Source organism: Bacillus rossius, chromosome 1 (genome assembly GCF_032445375.1).
Source record: "Bacillus rossius redtenbacheri isolate Brsri chromosome 1, Brsri_v3, whole genome shotgun sequence".
Taxonomy (NCBI): Eukaryota; Metazoa; Arthropoda; class Insecta; order Phasmatodea; family Bacillidae; genus Bacillus; species Bacillus rossius.
Genome location: NC_086330.1, coordinates 235,383,961 through 235,404,642, shown reverse-complemented (window position 1 = coordinate 235,404,642; position 20,682 = coordinate 235,383,961). Strand labels below are relative to the sequence as shown.

The following is a 20,682-nucleotide window of genomic DNA, read 5'->3' as shown; positions in this document are numbered from 1 at the left end:
AGGCCAGTCAGCTTCTCTAACACATAGTCACAACGTAAATCTAACATTCCAGTTGCTCTAAACAAAGTGTGCAACGACAGAGACTACCACGTCACGACACCAACACCACCATCAACTCACGTACCACTTTCATCCTCTGTCCGTGCTTGCCGCCGTGGTGCCACTGAAAAGTACAACAATCACACCAATCACACGACTCCGTGGCTGTGATGCTGTGTTTTTTCTGATCACATACAGAACTGTGCCGTCAGACCCACTACCACAACTGGGGAACAGTTAACCATGGCTTTACACAAAGGCAATGAAAAATTTGCACCATCTTTTAAAACTGCAGTACCTAAAGTGTGTACTAAGAAAGTTGCAATTGACCACGTGATGGATGCAAGATGTATGCAAGTTTCAGACCACACTCAAGAGATATGCAGTACTGCCAGAACAGTAAAAAAAATGAAATTAAGATTGGCAAGACAAACTAAGATCCCAAATGTTAGTCCAAAGATTTACAGTTTTATCACCTCCCTCAATGTGAGTTAGGGGCTACGAGCAAGAGGCACACTGCAAAGGGAAAGACCGAACTTGCGAAAGAGGCGTGATTTCAAGTCAAGTCACAAAAACATTGCTTCGAATGATTTTGGAAATGTTAGATACTTGGATAAATTGACTGAATGAGTAGTCACAACACCAAAAATGTGATTCAAACTAAAGAAAATTAACAGTCAGCAATGGTATCGAGAAACTATGATCTGCCCAACAGTTTTACAAAAAAAATCAACATTTATATTTATTTAGTCATATCCTAGCCCCAACACAGCTCAAAAACAGCACAAACTTGCAATGCTAATCTCAATAGCTTGATTATTAATTTTATTATACAGTTTTGTTGAAAAGACAATTTATCTACTAGTTCAGTTATATCTCTTTCAGTTCAGTCTTGGGAAGGTAATAAGGAACCATTTTGTTCTGTAGTTGGTATATATAATTTTGTTTTGTTATGTTTGGTTTTGTCACATGCTTTTTTATATGTGTTTTGTTTTCATTGTCTTTGTTACAAGATGGAGATAAGGGTAGAGTTAATGTATGTGTGTGGTGATAACATATTAAAGTAAAATATTAAAGAAAGAGAGAAATGTACATGTTGTTATTAAATACACTAACCTGCTACCAACCTAAATGTCATTATTATACACCTATATAATGTACCTCTCTACAACAAAATCCTCCATACAACAAACTGCTAAGTCCCAGTCAAAACTAGCACAAGGCGTTTTCGCATCTACATAACAAACATTTTCTTCTCCTTCATAATAAAATGGTCAGAAATGTCAATTTATATTATTTTTCCTTAAAAGAGCCAAATTAATAAATATATGATCAATTATGTTGACTGAACAATTGACTGTTTTAAATATTTAATGAAAAAACATTATAAAACATTGCACCACTTTCAACCACAAATTAGTATGCCAGTAACTCATTTCTAGTTTCACTCATAGACCTCTGCCTACTCGACTAACTAGGCCAACTCAACTGAGGTGCAACAAATCACTACCTGAGCACCCAATGATCCCCAATTTTACTATCATGTTAGAAACAAACTAGCTTTAAAGGGTTTGCAAGATGTTTTAAACCATATAAGAGGTCATTTTTTGTGTGATACCGACAAAACTAGTAACTGGTACCAGTCTTGCTTACTTATTTAACTTTCAGCACAGGCAAATAGTGGAGCACTTTCTTTCAGTTATGTTACAGTATTCTGAATATTTATTTCTCAAATAACTTTCTTTCCATGTACAACAATGAAAGCTTGGTGGAATTCATAATCGAGGACTTATGTATTTGACAAACAAACATTACTTTGTTAAGTTGTGCTTATTCTATAAGACTTACTTGTACGCATGATAAACTCATACGTTGAAACAAGTGCTGCTTTATAAAGAAAATAGTCCAGGATCCAGAGTCTATTTTTGCAATTGATCACTATCAAGCTAATTTTCCGTGAGTAGCTTCATTTTGATAAGGTGCCCTACTTTTTCTCTTACAAAAATTTTTGATTGTGATAGCGAACAGGGGTAGCGGGGATAAATTATTTTGATTTGATGATTGTCAAAAATTGGTAACTTTTTTTTGTTAAATCTCAAGATAATTATCTGAATTATTCGGAATTATATTTGTCCTACAAAATGTATGGTTTGATCAAAGAGTTCCCTCTTTACAACATGTATCGATAACAATAAAATCGAAAATGATTACTAACCAGTTTTTTTTTTCCTGTTGCTTAGTTTATATATATATATAACACGGAACCCACTGATGTGTCAAACGGAAACTATTAATTATTTACTATCAATTTCCTAACATCTGTTGTGTCCTGCCAGGATGAACGAATTGAAGAGTCTAAATTAACCCTACTAGAATCCAAACTGAGAATATTTCTTAGTGTAACTATTTTATCTGTGGTAAATAATAGTATGTGATATCTGTAACAAATGGTAGTGTATTATCAAAGTGTTGTTGTATTGTTGACATAACAATCATACAACATATTCGATTCACAGAATTAATAAGTCACACTATAGTATAAGTAAAATTATTTTCTAATCTAAGATAATTGGAATTCTTTCAGGGTTTTTAGTTACTCATCAATCCAAGTGCAAATTAGTAATCAAGTTCCTAAAATTAATATTTAGGCAAACATGTAAATCAGTTACTTTAGATCAAAAAAACTAAAAATTATCTCTCCTTTTAAGTTTAGTTCAAGTTGAAAGTTACAATAAGCTAAAATCAATTATATATGAGTGTATGCCTTTTAGTAATCAGACGGTGAGCAAACCTCTGGGTTTCACTGAAAACATACTACACCAGAGTAAACATCCTACTCAATAGTTACTAACTCCAAAATGAATTCCAATCATGTACTACGTCTAAAACTAATACTGGGATGCCGGTATAATATACGATAAATTAAATTAGCCAAGTTAGTATGTATACAGAATAGGAGTTACAATTTTAGTTAAACTTTCAATTCTTTAAGTCTCTTTGAACGAATAATTGTTTATTAACGTGGATAGAAATCTTGAACGTAACGACGAAAGTTTATACAGCGACGGGATGGGACTGGGACAAACCAACCTCGGTTTCAGCAAACCACACCAGGGAAAATAGGTAATACTTGGTGACCACTGCACTGCGCGATCAACGGACAGCGACCTCCATCACTCTCGTTACTGGTAGAAACAGTCCTTCGGGCACTCCTCTCGAACGGTCTCCTGAGGCTGGTCGTCAGACTGGCTCACGGATCGTCCTTCTCCGGATACTCCATCGTCGAGTTGAAACGTTCTTCCACACCTTCCTTCAGTCAGTCGTTGTTGGACAGGACAGAAGTAGACTCAGACATCAAACCTTCATTGGATTTGTCAATTATTCTTTCGCAGGTCAATTTTAGATTATCCTCAAAATTATATATTCCTGGCAAGTTCTTTTCTACACGTCAATATCAGCAGCTAATGGTTCAGGACTTGTTGATAATAACTGGTAATTCTTCGTAAATAATTTTATATAAATCCACTTAATTTCTTGCAAATATCAATAAATCTTCTCTAATTTTCAGCAATCCAGCTTGAAATATTTAATATCGTCATAATTCTTGTAGTAGATATTTGGAGAATCTAACTTAAAAAAACGTGCTTACTGACGAACATTCTAAAAGAACCTTTTTCTCTATCTTGTTAATAACAACGCGATTCTCTAAATTTTGACCAAACATGAACTGTTTGTCCAGAAATTAAGTAATGAAAACTCCTATTCTATACAAATGCAGAGAAAAAAAATGAATTAAAATAAAATTTAAGGTTTATGACGAAAAATAAAATCATAATCATCGACAAAGCAAAATACTTTTCAAATCACACACAATTGCATAGAATAAGCGAACCATAATTTAAACTGATGGAAATGTTAAGCGTGAATAAAATTAATAAACTGATTTCTATAAAGTGTAGAAATAACCTTTATATATATATAGTCACATTGTCCTACAAATTGTGTGGCACATTATCCCGGTCCTCCAATTGAATACATATTTGAAATTCATGAAATTAAAAATCTATTTATTTTCTGCATTTTGCTAATACAGCGGAGTGTATCAGGTATCCCACGTTAGTGTCGACCGTAACCATATAAAGATTTTTACAGTCTACCACGCATTTGTCTTTCAAGAAATAATTTCAAGAAATGTTTTTTGTGCTGCAAAATAATTATGAAGTGTTTTCTGTGTAATTTTCTTTGTGAAAACCCTACGTTTCAAGAGAAAAGAGAAGAAGTAAAGAAATTTAATAAAGACATTTGGCTTTCTTGCAAAACATTTTTTATCTGCTCGAAAGCATAAACACAAATATGGAGATGTACTGCCTGAAAATTGGAATGACGATATAATAGGTTATCATTCCTCTTGCTACAAAGAATTTTGAGTGAAATCTAAATATTTGTCTTATGAAAGGTAAGTCGATTGAATATTTTTTGACTTTATTTTTAAAATAAATGAAATATAATTTATTAAGTTCATATTTTCACATATTTATGTAAAAAAAATCAAGTATAGTATTGTGAAATTATTGTTACATTCTGTAAACAATAATTTTAGAAAGTACATGATATATTACATATTTTCTTAATAAATTTGAAGTGTAATATAAATGTAAACAATGCAATAGTTAATTTTACCACGTGTTTTTAATTTACTCGATCAAGAGTCGGAGAATTTGAGTATGTTCGGAAATGCTTGTATGTTCTCGAAAGTACTTAAAAATTAATTTATCCATTGCTATGCAACATACATACTAAATTTTTTATCATTGACATTTATGTTTTTATATAACTATTTTACTAAAGATTAATTTAATATGGGATAATTTTTTAATAGTATGTTTCTCATATAAACAAAATTTTTAATTTTTTAAAAATAATTTCTCATACACAGTACTGAGCCAGCTTTGACATCAGCAGCAACTCAATCTACTGGAATCATCATTCCCTCGATATCCTTAACATCTGCTCCAAATGTAGAAGCGGACCCATTGCCATGCACTTCACGGTTAGTTAATTAAATAATTTTTTGTATTTTTTTTAGTAATTGTTCATTTTTCAAAGCAAGTTAATCTGAATCTACTGTTCGTGGAATTATGCCATTAAAATTTTTTTCTCAATTCTATCCGTCTAAATAGAAATCTCTTAAAAGCTCTTTGAAATTATTTATTTTTTAATTATGTAATTGCTTTGCATGTTATCATTTACAGAAATGTTGACCAGAGTTCAATATTCATTAATGATGAGACCAGTAATATTGAAGATTTGGATAATACTGTTGAGGACAATATAGATTGTGATACAGATATACAAAGTTTTGGAGAAGATGAGTCAGCGAAGAAATGCTTTCTATGTACTAAAATAAATATAAAACGTAATTGGCGCAAATATACTGTCATAAAATTAAAAACAAAATACACTGCCTGGAAAAAATTAAAAATAATGCTATAGAACAGGGCAATATAGAGATGTTACAGAAAATTCAAGAAGAAAATGACTGTTAACGATACTTTTTTGGCATATCATACATAACTGTAGTGTGAATTATTTTGCCAAATACCAAAGGAAAATGACCCCACCTCCAAATAATGATTGGGCCATGAATCGAGATAGCCATAAAATTGCCAGAGAACAATTAATTATATTCAATAATAAGTTATAAGAAATTGACGAGTGATGTCATTAGCTCACTTGAAAGATTGTTATGCTGAATTTGCACAATAAATGTATGAAAAAGCAAATTCTGAAGCCAGCATATTCAGTAATCAAGCTTGCAAGGATTATATACAAAGTAAATTGAAACACAAAGTTTCATTCGTTAATATTTCAAATAAACCATTATTTATATCATCTGAAGTAGATATTGAAAGAATCGATGATGAAGAAATTAAAGATATATTATTTGAAAAAGAAGCACAAGATTTTGCCTTAAAATATCAATAAAATATATTGAACAAAAAAAAAGTGAAGTATTAAATGAAGGAGTGTGTGATGTTCCAAAATGGTTAGATATATTTTGGACTACTGCATTGAGTGGTGTTGGCAAAGAAGGCTGCAATCGGGTTCGGAGATTGTATTTATGTTATTCGCAGGACTCTATCTATAGCATTACAAGAGGTTCTATCAAACCGCGGAAGCATATTTTATTGGGTTGTTACCGGTTCCGGTAACTTTCTTCATTGTTTAGTTTATTTTCTTTGAAGAAGTATTTATTTTTGTGTTTCATTAGAAAATATTAATTTTTATTCGTTTTGGGCATTTTTGTTAAAGTAATTTCGTTAGGATGCTAAAATGAACTGAAATTGTTTGCTAAATGGACGCCAAGTGTTGAGTGGGTATTGGGTGTTCCGAGCAATCCCGAGGACGGTCGAAGATGCACGACGATGACGTGGCGGAGTGACGCGCAGAGCTGTGGCGCGCGAACTTGTGAGACGGAACTTGCGAGCCGGCGACGACGAGAGCAACATGGGCCGGCGAGAGCTGGCGGCCGCGTGGACGACCAGCTGGGGCCCAGTCAACGCATATAAAGTAAGGAGTTGACGCACAAACACCTTGTTGCCAGAACAGGCGAAGGGTGGGTCCGTGTCTTACTAGCCTTTGAACTGGACGTACTTTCTTTTGGATGTTTTTACGAGAGGTGCAACATTACCCACTTAGGCCGTGATTGCTAGAGACAGACAGCAAACGAGTTCATGCATAATATCGTAAAAGTGCACGCACAGGAACTATACAGATTCAAGGACCTTTAATTTAATATTATGTTTGGCCAATCAAGTGAATTATAGTTTAGTGTTATAGTTAGTGAGTTATAGTTTAATGTTCTTAGGAGTTAGTTTGAATCATGCTACTCAGAATAAAATAATTTGAATCCTGCTCTTACATTGTTTGTTTTAAAGCATCTCACACTTGCAGAATAAAAAGGGGAACTATATTTTGTACTGTCGCGTGCGGTGGGATCGTGCCACCCACGTGAAGTTTGACCCTCCTTGGGGGCAGAGTGTGAGGACAGATTGTTGACCGCGGTGTTGCTGGAGTAAAGCAACAGGGCGGTAACAGGGTATAACCATAAAAAGCCTCACAGGAAGCAAAAAAGTTGTGAATATATTAAGCAGGCAAGGTTATTGCATCACCTATCAAAGTAGTATACTGGAATTGGAGACGTCTGCTGCATACTCTTGTTCTTCTAACATTCAGTTATGTCCTTCCGGCATTCATCCAACTTCTATATAATCATCTGGAGTAGCGTGGGATAATTATGACCGATTTGTAGGGACAAGCTCTGGTAAAAATACCTTGCATGATACAGTAGGTATCATTTATCAAAATATCCCTATAGACGAAGAGTTGAACATCATCAAAAGGAATGATGCATCTACAGAACCTCGACAGAGTTCATCAATTAACGTCCGTGATTTGTCTGACCGTAGAAAACGTTCGTTTGAGGATGAGTCATTAAAAAATTTACCGAACGCGAAGCAAAGTTGTCCAGAATTTTGGCTTAGAAGTGTATCATCACCTGAAGATCTAAAAAATTTAAGTAATTTTCAACATAGATATTTTTCATGGGCACTTTCCCATAAATTACAAATTTCAAACACATCAATGTGGGTAGGATATAATGCAAAAAGTTTAACAGATGACAGTAGAATTCAAAAGGTTGAGTATCTAACCCAAATTAATGATTCACCCATGGATCCAGCAGTTGTAAAAGAGACGATGCGAAGAAGTTAGCAAAACGCTTCGGAATGCCAGAAAAATTTCTTCAGCATTACTTACGATTTAGCTATGGCCAAGATTGTTTTACGGATACAGAGTGCTGAGGATGAATTTCAGAAACTTTTCATTAAATTTGGACCTTTCCACATAATGTTATCATTCATGAAAGCTATCGGGAAATTTATAAGTGGATCAGGGTTAACAAATATTCTTATAGATAGCAAAATTTTGGCCAGTGGTTCTATCAGTCACTTTTTAAGTGGAAAACACTTTAATCGGTGCAGAAATGTTCATCCTCTACTCTCTCTTGCTCTGCAGATTTTACATTTGGAAAGGTTTTTACAACATGATCACAACTTGGAACATATTCAAGAATACTTAGAAATATTTAATGAACAACAGAATGATGACCCACAAATAACCAATGATAATTTAAAAAAATTATTTAATAAATACGAAGAATATAAAAAACAAGAAACTTTAAATGGAAAGCACGGTAAAACACCTCAAATTTATTTAATGTACACAAGATTAGTTGAACATTATCTTCAATTAGAATATAGTATTCGTATAGGTGACTTCAATTTGTTTGTACACATTTTACCGAAAATAACAAATGGTTCCCCCCCCCCAATGAACCACCATAATTATGCAAGGTATATGTCTGTAAATTGCGATAAGCTGATAAATATTGAAATGACACATCCCGGATTGCTTGATGATTGTCAAAAGAGTTTCTTGGGCATTCGAAGAACAATGAAACCATTTTTAAGAATCCCAGTTGATTTAACACTCGAGCAAACAATGCAGGCTGACGTTGCTTCTAAAGCTTCTGGAATTATAAACGTTACAAACTCGTTCTCTGCAAGACAAAAATGGTCAATTACTCATTCACTACGTACGAGTGATGGAGTTTTGTGATATTAAATCAACAGATGATATTACAAAAGAGTTAAAAAAAGTCAACAATTAATAAATCTACCAAATACTTAGAAGTACTGATGCAACTAACAAAGCAGTAATCCAACCCTTTTGCATTAGATCTGTCAGAAGATCATCTTTACAATATTTACAATATATCGAAAGATCAGTCGGTGAACGATGAAGTATACAAATTTTTATCATCAGTTGAAATCGAGGGCTAAAAAAAACACAAGAATTTCATTGCTGAGACTCGCGTAACTCCAGATAGGTTTGATAAAGCCATTAACAGAAATAAAATAATTAATATTGAGTACAAGAATACGCAAAAATCAAAATTAATGGAAAAGTGAAAGCAGTTAAGATACAAAGAGATGTTTTTGCTTGTCTACTTTATGCATCACTAAAAAATAAAACTGATCTAGAAAAGGCATTAAGTTATCCTTTAGCCCCTATTCTGTTTTCACTGTCATACTCATGGAACAATTTGCAAGACCCTCAAATCTGTAAAACCTCCAGAAGCAGACATTCACTTAGCTGATGGATTTTATAACATATTTTAAAGAACCTTCCAAATAGTTATGGTAAAATCTCGAAGCATATACTAAAAATACTTACATATAATACATATTATATTTGACCAAGTACAAAAAACCCAGTATTAAAGATTTTGAACATGATTTGAGAGGTGAAGAGGACACACAGTACGACGTTATACGTAAAGACAATAATAGTCCCACAGATTTCTGCACATTATTGAGGAGTAACAACTTTCAAGAAAAATTTGCTGAATTTTCAATTGAAGATTGGACAAGAGATGAATTCATTAATTAATCACAGGAAAGACTATTAAAATTAATTATGATCAATGTTACACTTATGAGGTGTCTAGTGAAAATAAAATGAGTCATTGACTATAACCTCTCTTGTTATCATGAAGAAGCCGACACCAAAATTGTGTACCATATTTTTTGTCAATTTAATACAAACTATCATGTGCAGATACATTGTACAGACTCTGATATACCAGTAATAATGTTGACAAATTTTAAGTACTTAAAATATGAAATTCAAATAATTATCAATTTAAGCACAAGTAAAAAGAAATGTACTTAAACATAAATGAAATTTATGCCAAGCTTGATGATAATATTTGCCATATTTCTACTGGGAACGATTATAATCCTGCTTTCTTTCGCAAAGGAAAAAAGAGACCTTTTAGTATTCTGAAGAAAAATAAAAATTTTCAAGAGGCTTTCATTCAACTCCTACGAAGTGAACATATAACAGCATTAACATTGAATGTGGTAGTGAGAACTACTGAAGAGTATGTATGCAGAATGTATTCATTAAAAACCAAAAATGAAATTGATGAAGGACGGTATGAGTTATTTGAAAAAGGGCACAAATCAAAAAATGACAATGAAGCAATTAAAAAAAAAAAAAAACTTAGGATATGATCATTCCAGCTTGCCACCAACAGGGTGTCTACAGAAGTGACAAAATCAATTTTAGTGACTTTTTAGTGACCTTTTCAGTGACTTTTACTGACCTAAATGGCAACATTTTTTTTCGGATTTTTTTTTACTCTGTACTGTTGACTAAACTAATTGACACTTTTACAAAAAAATCACACAGTCTTCCTCTAAATTCTCTACAAGGCACTCCTTGTTGACAGAGAAGACTCTTTCTACTGCAGCATTCCCATGATACATGACTAGTATTTTCTGGAAAAATGAAATCAACCTACTACTGTCCATTCTCGAATCTGTATGTAGATTGACAAGGAATGTATCTAATTTTTGTGTTTTCCTGTCAAATTTTTTCACAGCATTTTGGACTTCTGGGTTTTCACAAAATCGCAGGTACTCTCTCTTGACACAGTCTGCATCTGATGCTGCAATCTGATTCTTTTCTACAAAAGCTTCAAGTGCAATATTAATCCTAGAAGTTCTCAAAACTTCACTTGAAGTAATAGTAGGAGACAGGCAGGATGCTCCCTTAACAATTTTAAATTTCAAAGGGCATTTCAGGCAGAGTTTGCCAAAAAGATGTTGGAGAAATGTTTTGCACTCATTTTTGAAGAGCATGATTTCAACATCTTTACAATTCTTTAATGCAGACTTTGCACCAAATCCAATGTCTACATTTTGTACAGATTTCAGAAGTTCAATATCTTTTGGATTGAGAGCAATCATTTTGGTTGCACTGCTACAATCAGCTAAAACAGACTTCTTGAAAAACCTACAAGTTAAGCTATACACCAAAGAGTGTAGTTCCTCATACAGAAAAGGTAGCAATGGGTCATTTGACTGAAATATAGTCAGTCAAAAATGGTTCCAACTGCAAGGAAACTGACAACATGAACTCTAGTTTTGGCAAAAGCAATGGATCAGCCAAAAATGATTTTATCTTCAAAAAGTTCTCAGTCAGGTGGATGCTTTGCAATAGCAGCAACTTACTTCTTCAGGAACTGCAACATCTCCATGGCCCTCTTCAAAACTATGGAATTTTCCACCCATCTTATTTGACAAAACTTCAAGGGAAACAGTACAGAGCTAGTGACCTTTGTGTATGCTGAACGCCTTGATGGAAAGTTCTTGAAATATTGGTACAGAGCACGAAGAAACTCGTGTACTTTCCAGCCAGATTCTTTATGAGCTGTCTTGTAAGCCCCTTGCACAATGTACAGAGAGCGTGTCGCAACATAAAATAATTTTCTTTCGTCACCATCATTTACATTAGGACCATCTAATGAAATCTCAATGATATTCTGTAAACTCAATCCCCATTTAGTGATCCCAAACATAAATGTATTGACCAAGTCCTCTGCAGTGGCACTGTTTAGGAAGACAGATGTTAAATAACGTGTACCGACTTCCCCTTTAAGATGATCCCAGTACCGAACACAAGATCCATTTGACTTTTCTGAGCAACTTGATTTAAACTTTTGTCAAATGAAACTGTGTAAAACTGTACCATTTTAACATCATCAACAAGATTTTTCTGAAAAAAGGGCCTAAGTCCATAGGTAATCACTAGGGACATGCAAATTTCGCATTTACGATAAAACGAATTTTAACGCGAATAACCTCACTTTTACATAATTTCTGATACAGCGAATTTTTTGTGCAAAATACGTCTGTTTACCACAAATAACCACACTTTCCCGCCGTTTGGTAACTTAAAAAAAAGTAAATAAACAGCCGTTGTCACCACTGATAACACCATCAACGTAAAGACTACACTTGCCAATGTTTACGTTTTATTATTTATTTGATACGACGCGTTCTTGGCGAACTGCACTTGTGCACTAATACGCTCACGTTCTCTCGAAGGCATGTTTACAGAGTCAAAGAGTAATGTACGGCCATTTTGTGCATTACAGCGCTTGTGTCACGAACCAAATTATAAATTACGCTCAACTGTTCATCTTGCATCTACTATGGACTATGCAAACTGTTTTAATTTGTTCTCTTATACTGTAAACAGACTTAACAATTACGTTTTATTTTTAAGAATGATAATTTTCGTTTAAAAATTTTGTATACAGTGCAACTATTTTATAAAAACTGTAGTTTGTGATAGAAAACGTCTTCATATTTCTCAGCAGAAGTTCGAAAGTGTAAAATATGCCGAAACCTCAAGCAATCACCAAACTTCGTGAGCACGAATTTCGTGATCGTGGGTTATATGCGAGGGTAAATATGTAGTTGGGCGATATGTGTTAAAAAAACTTTTTTAAAATCCGAAAATACTTTAATAACGAGGCTAGAAGGCTGGAGATACCCAAATGCTAATATTTTGCATGGCGAGCTTACCAAGATGCAATGCAACTTTGAAAACATGAAGCAGTGCATTTTTTTGACAAAACAAAACCAGTTTTGGACCACATGAACACCACGAAAGCAGCTGCTGTGAAAATAAGTGTAGTGCAAGTGTCTACAAAATCTCTGGTGAAGCTTACCAGCTTGATGGCTACAGATACAAGCAGACTTGACTTTGAAAACCCTTAACTGCCTTTGATCCAAAAAAATATTTTGTATTACAGACATGATCCCTATTTTGCTTGCTAAGTTGTGTAACGTTTCTACTCTGAAAGAAATGGACCGCCAGGAGCTGATCACCGGTTTTAGAGAGTTGAAACAGATAGTTGAGAAACAAATGAAGGAAATAGTGTGGATGTAGTGAAGGCACTTCAAGTTGTAAAACTTTCACAACCTTAATTTTCTGACAGGTGCCTAGAAGCAGTGTGGATGTTGTGTGCAAACGTTGATTCGGAACGCTTCTTGTTACAATACAATAATGTTCTCACTGACAAGAGAACTAATTTGAAATAAGAAAATTTAGCTACAATGGCTATTATTTCATTTGAAAGTTAAACGTTGTGTCAAAGTACTTTGCTTCTGAAATTATTGGGTTGACTTAATTTAGAATCTGAGTTCTTAAACTTGTGTCTTTTTAACCTATATTTGTGTAATTTTAATTTATAATATTTCAACTGATGGTGCAATTATATTACAATGTTCTCTTCATATTTCTTACACTTGAAATTGCAAAAATTAAAAAAAAAAAAAAAATAAACCCGCTTTTAGGTAAAAATAACACCGATTTTAAGGGAAAATAACACCACTTTTCATCACAAAATAAACACACCTTTTGCATGTCTCTAGTAATCACATATGATAATTTATCTTTGTGCATTTTGAAATTTTGGGCCACTGCACTGTCTGCAAACATCAAAGCAAACAAATCACTTGTACTACCACCACTTCTTTTGGAAGTGTGACACATGACGCAAATTAAAGACCAGAGTATTTCTGCCTTCGTAACTTCATTTTAATAATATATGGTTTGATGTCTGCAATAGGCTTACAATCTGAAATACGGGAACAAGTAGTGCCTGCAACTGATGAACAGGTCAATGTATCAAGAGTTTTTGATTGAGGCTGTGCACTGGACGTACTTGTCTGGGCCAGTAAAGTGGAAGCACCAGAAGTGCCAGATGTACTTGGTTTGGATAAATCATCTTGATACCATGCTGTGTCTCTCTGTTCTGTGTTTAAGGATAGTTTACTGGAGAAATTTATTCTCGACTGTTTAGCAGAAAGAAAGCCAGCCACTAACTGCGTGTGACGTTTCCCTTTTTCATGTACTTTTACCGAGTTGACCCCTGCATGAAAAACATCAAAATCTGTCCTACAAGTACTGCAATGAGCTATGAATTTGTCACTTTCAACTTGCCTTAACCACATTGTCCACGTACTTGCAAACGGTTGGTCATACCAACTTTCTTGAAAACTACACTTCTCTGGCATTTTAATTCAACCTTAAGAGCCAACTGGCCTATTTACATTATAGAGAAACCTGTGGTTCAAGTCCAATTTAGTGAAAAACCAACTTAAAGTTCTATAACACAAATTAAGGTTCATTTCTCACAAACTTCCGTTTATCCATTGAGCTAGATTTTTTTTTTATTTCGAAATCGCAAACAGGTTAAGCACACATCTGAACATAATTTGCGGCACTATCACATTTCTTCGATTTTCGCCAATGTATATGCAAATAAAGATCACGAACACGTAAACAAAAACACATTTTGAGTTATTTTATAACACACACCAAGTCCCGTACTTTACCACATAGATAAGTTCCCAGTGATATTATTTACGTAAGTTTTTACCAAGTGTGACAACAAATAGACGCAAGGGCGGAAAGCATTATTATCGTAACAAGTTGTACGTACCGTATTTACTCGCACAATCGTCGCACCAATTTTACCAAATTTTATGAAAAAATGTTAGGTGCGACCAATGAGTAAACATTAATTTTTTTTATGTAAAACTCGTTTATGACGTTCTCACACAAAGATTTCTCATTAAATGTGATAGAACGTTTCGATCCCGCCATTTTCTCCGTACTGTCTTTATTTTACGTTGGAATAAATTATTTGTTAAGAAATTACCATTTATTTATTTAATTAAAATGAATACAAAGTTTTCTGATATGTAAATTCTCTTTCAGTTAAATTTTCAATCATTTTTTCCGTCACCACTGTGTTTGGTTATGTTGATGCATGTATAGTGTGAGCGCACGTAGTCAAGTACGGATATCGATAGGTCGCCAATTGCATTCAGCGCGCGCACTCTGCCTGGTTCCAAGTAAACTATATTTGATAGCCTGCACTCACATTCCTTCCTCCCACGGCCACGCAACATGAAAGCAGGCTGTTCCATTGCGTTTACGGCTGTTCCGATCGCACCTCAGTCGCAGTCAATAAATTTGTGTGCGACGATTATGCGCTGGCGACGATTATACGAGTAAATACGGTAGTATACTGTAACATCTATGGTTTGAAAACCTCTGAATCCTTGTACAAATACGAGACTTTTCATACATCAGGCAATGCTAGACTCATACGGCCTGTGTCCTAAAAAACGAAACAACGAAAATGAACATAGCATGACAATCAGCTTGGCATGGCATTGAATTTCACCACTGCCTTTCATGGTATGTTATTTCAGCACTTTGTTCTTCTATAGCAGGCCAAACCATACTAAAGAAAGAAAAATACAGCTGTGCCAATTACACAGTCACTTAGTGTCCAATAAATACACGTGAAAATACGTCAATAGAAATATTTTTCGTGAGCTTGTACCGAATTCCGTGACTTTTAGTGACTTCGTGACCTCGCATCAAAATTTGTTACTTTTTCGTGACTTTCGGGACTTTCGTGACTTGTAGACACCCTGACCAATGAAACAAGAATTGTTGCAACAAATTAAAAGGACAGCATTCATCTCCAATGCATGGTGTAATGCACACATGCGGTGCCCCACGAAAAAATTGCCAGAAAATCATGGATGGACAATAATTGATGGCAAATATGAATTTTACCGTTTGATGGTCCCCAAAGTCCATCTTTTGAAGAGTTGTCTACTGACTTACAAGGTATGCTATTAATGCTATTGTTATTTATTGATTGATTATTCAGCAATTTATTTAATTTTTTCCATGTTATTGCAGATTCAGATGTCACAGATGAGGAAAATGAAGGAGATGAAGATGAGAGTGATGGCAGTAGCGAAGATGATGGTTTATCAGATGAATTTGATGAAGATGAAGTTTTTATTATACGTAAAAAACACAAATTTTTGTACCTAGTTTATTGGAAAATAAAGTTATTTAAATTTAGAAAAAGATGTTTTCACCTTATGTTATGAAACGAATAGGAAAACGAAAAAATTACAATTCTTGTCGGATTAATGATAAATACCTGTTTTCTTGTAGGACACTCGTTTCATTTGGACAGAAAACACACTAACCTATTATGTAATATTTTTGTCCTATAGTTAGTAATGAGAAAAATGGTATTGTGATATTAACAACTTTTGAGCGTAGGACCGGGATAACGTGCCATGCAAATTGTAGGACAATGTGACTGTTAAATTATATAAATATAAACTAAGCAACCGAAAAAAAATTAGCTGGTTAGTAATCATTTTTGATGACCTTGTTATCATTACAAGTTTGATTAAACAATACATTTTTTGGACAAATATTTTTTCCAATTCAGATAATTATCTTGAGATTTAACAAAAAAAAAAAAAAAAAAAAAAAAAACCAGTTAGTAATCAATTTTTGACAATCATCAAATCAACATAATTTATCCCCGCTACCCCTGTTCGCTACCGCAATCAAAAATTATTGTAAGAGAAAAAGTTGGGCATCTTATCAAAATGAAGCTACTCACGGAAAATTAGCTTGATAGTGATCAATTGCAAAAAATAGACCCTGGATCCTGGATTAAAAGGTCAATGAAGCACTACTTACATCATGTTCCATTTCACATTTTATTAAGTAGCTGCACTGAACACGGTTGTTAACCCTGCTTCATGTGGAAGAGTATTGCTAAAGTATCGGTTATTAAATTATTTCCTGCAAGCTTCTCCATACCTACATAAACATCCAAGGCTCGACAGTTGCCACTGCACATTAAACTGGTTCCTGGGCCGCTCCTTGCTTCATGGAGCGAGGCACACTGCCATTATAGCATGCAGTACTGATAACCATTGTAACAGGCGTATTAAGTTTTACACCAATGTAAACATATTGCACATTCTTTATACATGTATAATGTAATAAAATATTGTCTCTTTAGTCAATGAAATATTGTTTATAATGAATTACAGTAGAACCCCTGTCATACACTTTTCAATGGAGGGCACGAAAATGGTGTATGATGTGGGAAAGTGTATGAAAAGGGAATGTCAATAATGCAAATTTTTTTCAGTCTAGCATACCAGCACAATGTCAGATTAAACTGAAATACATAATGTGTAAATAATTGCATTATATTAATGAAAGATATGAATTCATCATTATATACACATATAATAAAACCACCAGAAATGTAAAATACAGTCCATAATCAAGTAAAGCTGGCATGAGAAAAAGTGGCCTTACAAAATGTTATGAAGTCCTTTCTTGGAGGGGGGAACAGTCACCAAGCCTAAATTAGAAATAAAAAAAATTAGGCTATTCTAATAAGAAAATCAGAAATTATTGCTTGTTTGTTTCATTTTACAAACAACTTTATGCAACAGAACAATTTTCAATAAAAATTTAACTTGAGAAACGTAAAATACAAAACAATCCGATCGTAAACATAAACAAACGGGTATATTCAGTTCAAAGATTAATGAAGGCACAAAATATGAGATCCGTACCTTGGTAAAGCGCAAGCACCATTTTCATTATCATTGCTAGTTTGCGCCACTAGTCTCGCCTGGTGCTGGCCATAGATGCTACTAGCGAAGTGCACAGTCTTCCTGATACTATCCATATCTATGGTGCAATGAAGTTATTTTCTTACGTTTGCAAAGGTAAACAATGAACGTTTTTCAAAATAAAAGCATTAAAACGTAGTTATCAGCAGGAATATAACAAAACAATGTGTGAATTTTAGGACTTTTCCGCTCCGTAAAAAAGTATGAAACGGGAAACGAATGATTTTATAAGTGTATGTTCCGGGAAAGTAAACCATTGTAAATATAGTACTTTCGGCGGGACCAAAATTAATCGGCGTATTAACCGGGAAAATGTATGAAACGGGAACGTATCATCGAGGTTCTACTGTACTCATTCCTTCATAACAAGGATTATGAACATTGTGTACAGTAACGTAGTCATTAGCATGTCGGACTTGCACAGTGTGAATACATCAGACTTGCTTAGTGTGAACACACGTGTGAATTAGGCATAGGTCATGCATTATATTAATTTTATTTTTTATTTTCAATTGGATGAGTGTTAGGCTATTATTACAAATGATAATATTTTTTTAAATATATATTTTAATTAGTAATATGTCAGTTAAACTTTTTTCAATGTTCTCAGTTCAGTTCCGGTCCTTAAAAATTGGTTCCCTTGACTTGGTTCTCAGTTCAGTTCCGGTTCTTAAAAATTGGTTCCCTTGTCCCGATTCTCAGTTTAAGGTTACCCTCCAACCAATTTCAAGACACACCAAAGATACAGTATGACCTAATAAATAGCATGTTTATTTATCATGACTCATAAGCACCCTACCTAACCATAAATAGACCACAAACAAGCCACCTAGCTCGAAGTAGCACAGTTGTTTCTCGTTGCACTACACGCAATTATATATATTAAAAATATTAATCCCACTCATACTCTATACTAAAAATATTTTCAGAGAAGCTAATTTTAATACTTATTTAATAAATACTTAATAAAGGCAAGTAAATAATTATATCCATGAAATAATGAAAGGATTCCTTGTCTTGCAAAACCTAACCCCTCAAAAAACTGGAATTATTATTGTCATCCAATCATTTGGCTAGAAAATCTGTGCTGGAACTGGAGTGAAAGTGCTGAGGCTGTCAGGCATGTCAGAAGGGGACACATGAAGGAAAAAACATCCTATTGGAGTAGGGAATGGAAGTGAGGAGAAATAAACTCGGCCAGTCAGCGCTGGACGAATGAGTGCAAGGGGTGTAGGGGGGGGGGGGGGGGGGTTGCAAGATAACTGGTTATCTTTTCTTCCTGCTCGAAGGCAGCATCTGCCCTACACCAGTGAAGGGAGTTTATTTTGATACACTTTATGACAATAAAATACAATGACCAAGTAAAATATTTAATTTTTCAAATGCTAGTTGTCTGAAATAGAGATAAATATAATGGGCAAAAGCCCAACTGCCAGTGAAACATATCTAATCTAAAAATTTAATTTAATATAATGCCACTGCCACTCATGCACTACAGTAATAATCTGCTGTTCAGTGCCATAATTTTTGGTATAGCATACAATAATTTGTAACACTGAATCCCTATAGTGTACCATATTAACTGGTGTACTGTACTATATATATGGTTCAGCATACCATTATTACCAGGCATTAACACCTATTTGTTTTATGATTAAAGAAAATTAAGTAATTAAAAATTTGTGGATATTCAAGCATAGATATGAAAATTTGTGATAAAACCATTTACAAATAAGTTCGCGAGTGAATCTCAAGTCAAAATACCTTTTAAATCATAATTAACTTTCATTAAAAAACATTTTCTACTATCAACAGTGTTTGGTGATTATTCGCAAATTCATGAGTCGTGGTCTTTCTGAGTCTCTAGTTAGAAGTGATGTAAAGCTGCAAATGTTAGGTAATACCTACAGTTTATCAGTGTTAGACAACTTTAAATCGTGTTTTTTTATTATATTTTTTAAAAGTATATTGATCCTGTGTCATTTTTCTATAGGTCTACTTTTGGTTGAAAAGATCATCCCTGACTTTTAGTGAAAAGAGGAACAAAAAAGGTTTGGGATCTAGGTACAAAGAATTCTGTTTGCGTGCTGACACTTCCTACTGGCTTTAACTTTCCATCTGAGCGGGCCAGCGGTGAGCACAAGGCGGGAAGTGGAGACTGCCCTTTGTCAGTGTCACCTGAAATTTTCAAAGATCTACAAACCATTCAGTTGTCACATGGGGTTTAAAGTGACATTAAAAAGACGTGTGCATGTTGATAACTGGCGATATACTGCGGTGTTTTACCGGGAGTCTATTGTATTTTTTCTGGGAAAGGTTTAGCCGTTATGATTTCTGTGGTACCGGTATTGTACCGACATTATATTTACTGTTTTTGGTGCCAGTTAATTTGCAGAGAACTGGCAGATCCGAGAACTGGGGACCAACCCATTAGTAATTTTAATACCAATTAAAACTTTATAATTAATTTAAAAGTAAATGACCTTGACTTTAAAATTAATTGAATAAAGCTGTACATTATTTTAAAAGGTTTATAGTTATATCTTTCACAAGTAAATACTATTGGTCTTATATTGAGCCAAGTGTATTTACACTTTAAGAGAAACTGTATTACTAGTTGGTTACTAATATAAAAAAAAAATGGTTTGGTTAGGCTTGTCCAGTGTATTTAATATTTTTTATATTATTTGATGAAAACAAATTTCAGAAACTATTGATCATTTGGTTAAAAAATGTTATGTTAAGATTTTTATGTCTAAAAAAATAATCATAGATGAGCAAACTTGGAAAAAAAAATAAATAAATACAGTTAGGCTACTTTATTTTTTTTGTTTGTAATGCATGTTATTTAAAATTAACATTTACTTTCTCCATTATGTAAAAATCATAGTGAAATAATTTGTCATAAATATTTTCCAAATCATTCAATGTTTTCCAAAAAAACATTTAAAAAAAAGGTTTATTTAAACGACAATCATCATATACAATCTAAATGCCCTCATCACCGCACAATGAAGACAACTACAGCCCATACTTGATGAAGGACAATCCTAATAAGCACTTTTTTATTGACTGTGAATTCTTGAGTAAAAAGTACTACTTATTTTTCAACTGTGAATTCTTAGGAAACAAGTATTACTTATTTTGTGACTACACCAATCCCTCACTTAGCACG

The 20,682-nt window shown here is 33.8% G+C and overlaps 1 protein-coding gene across 2 annotated transcripts in view; it reads right to left on the bottom strand.

Annotated features, from left to right (window-relative positions):
• The window catches only part of LOC134527377 (DNA topoisomerase I, mitochondrial), a 275,543-nt gene that overhangs the window by 126,143 nt on the left and 128,718 nt on the right, over positions 1–20,682 (bottom strand). The gene's annotated exons all lie outside the window — the stretch shown is intronic.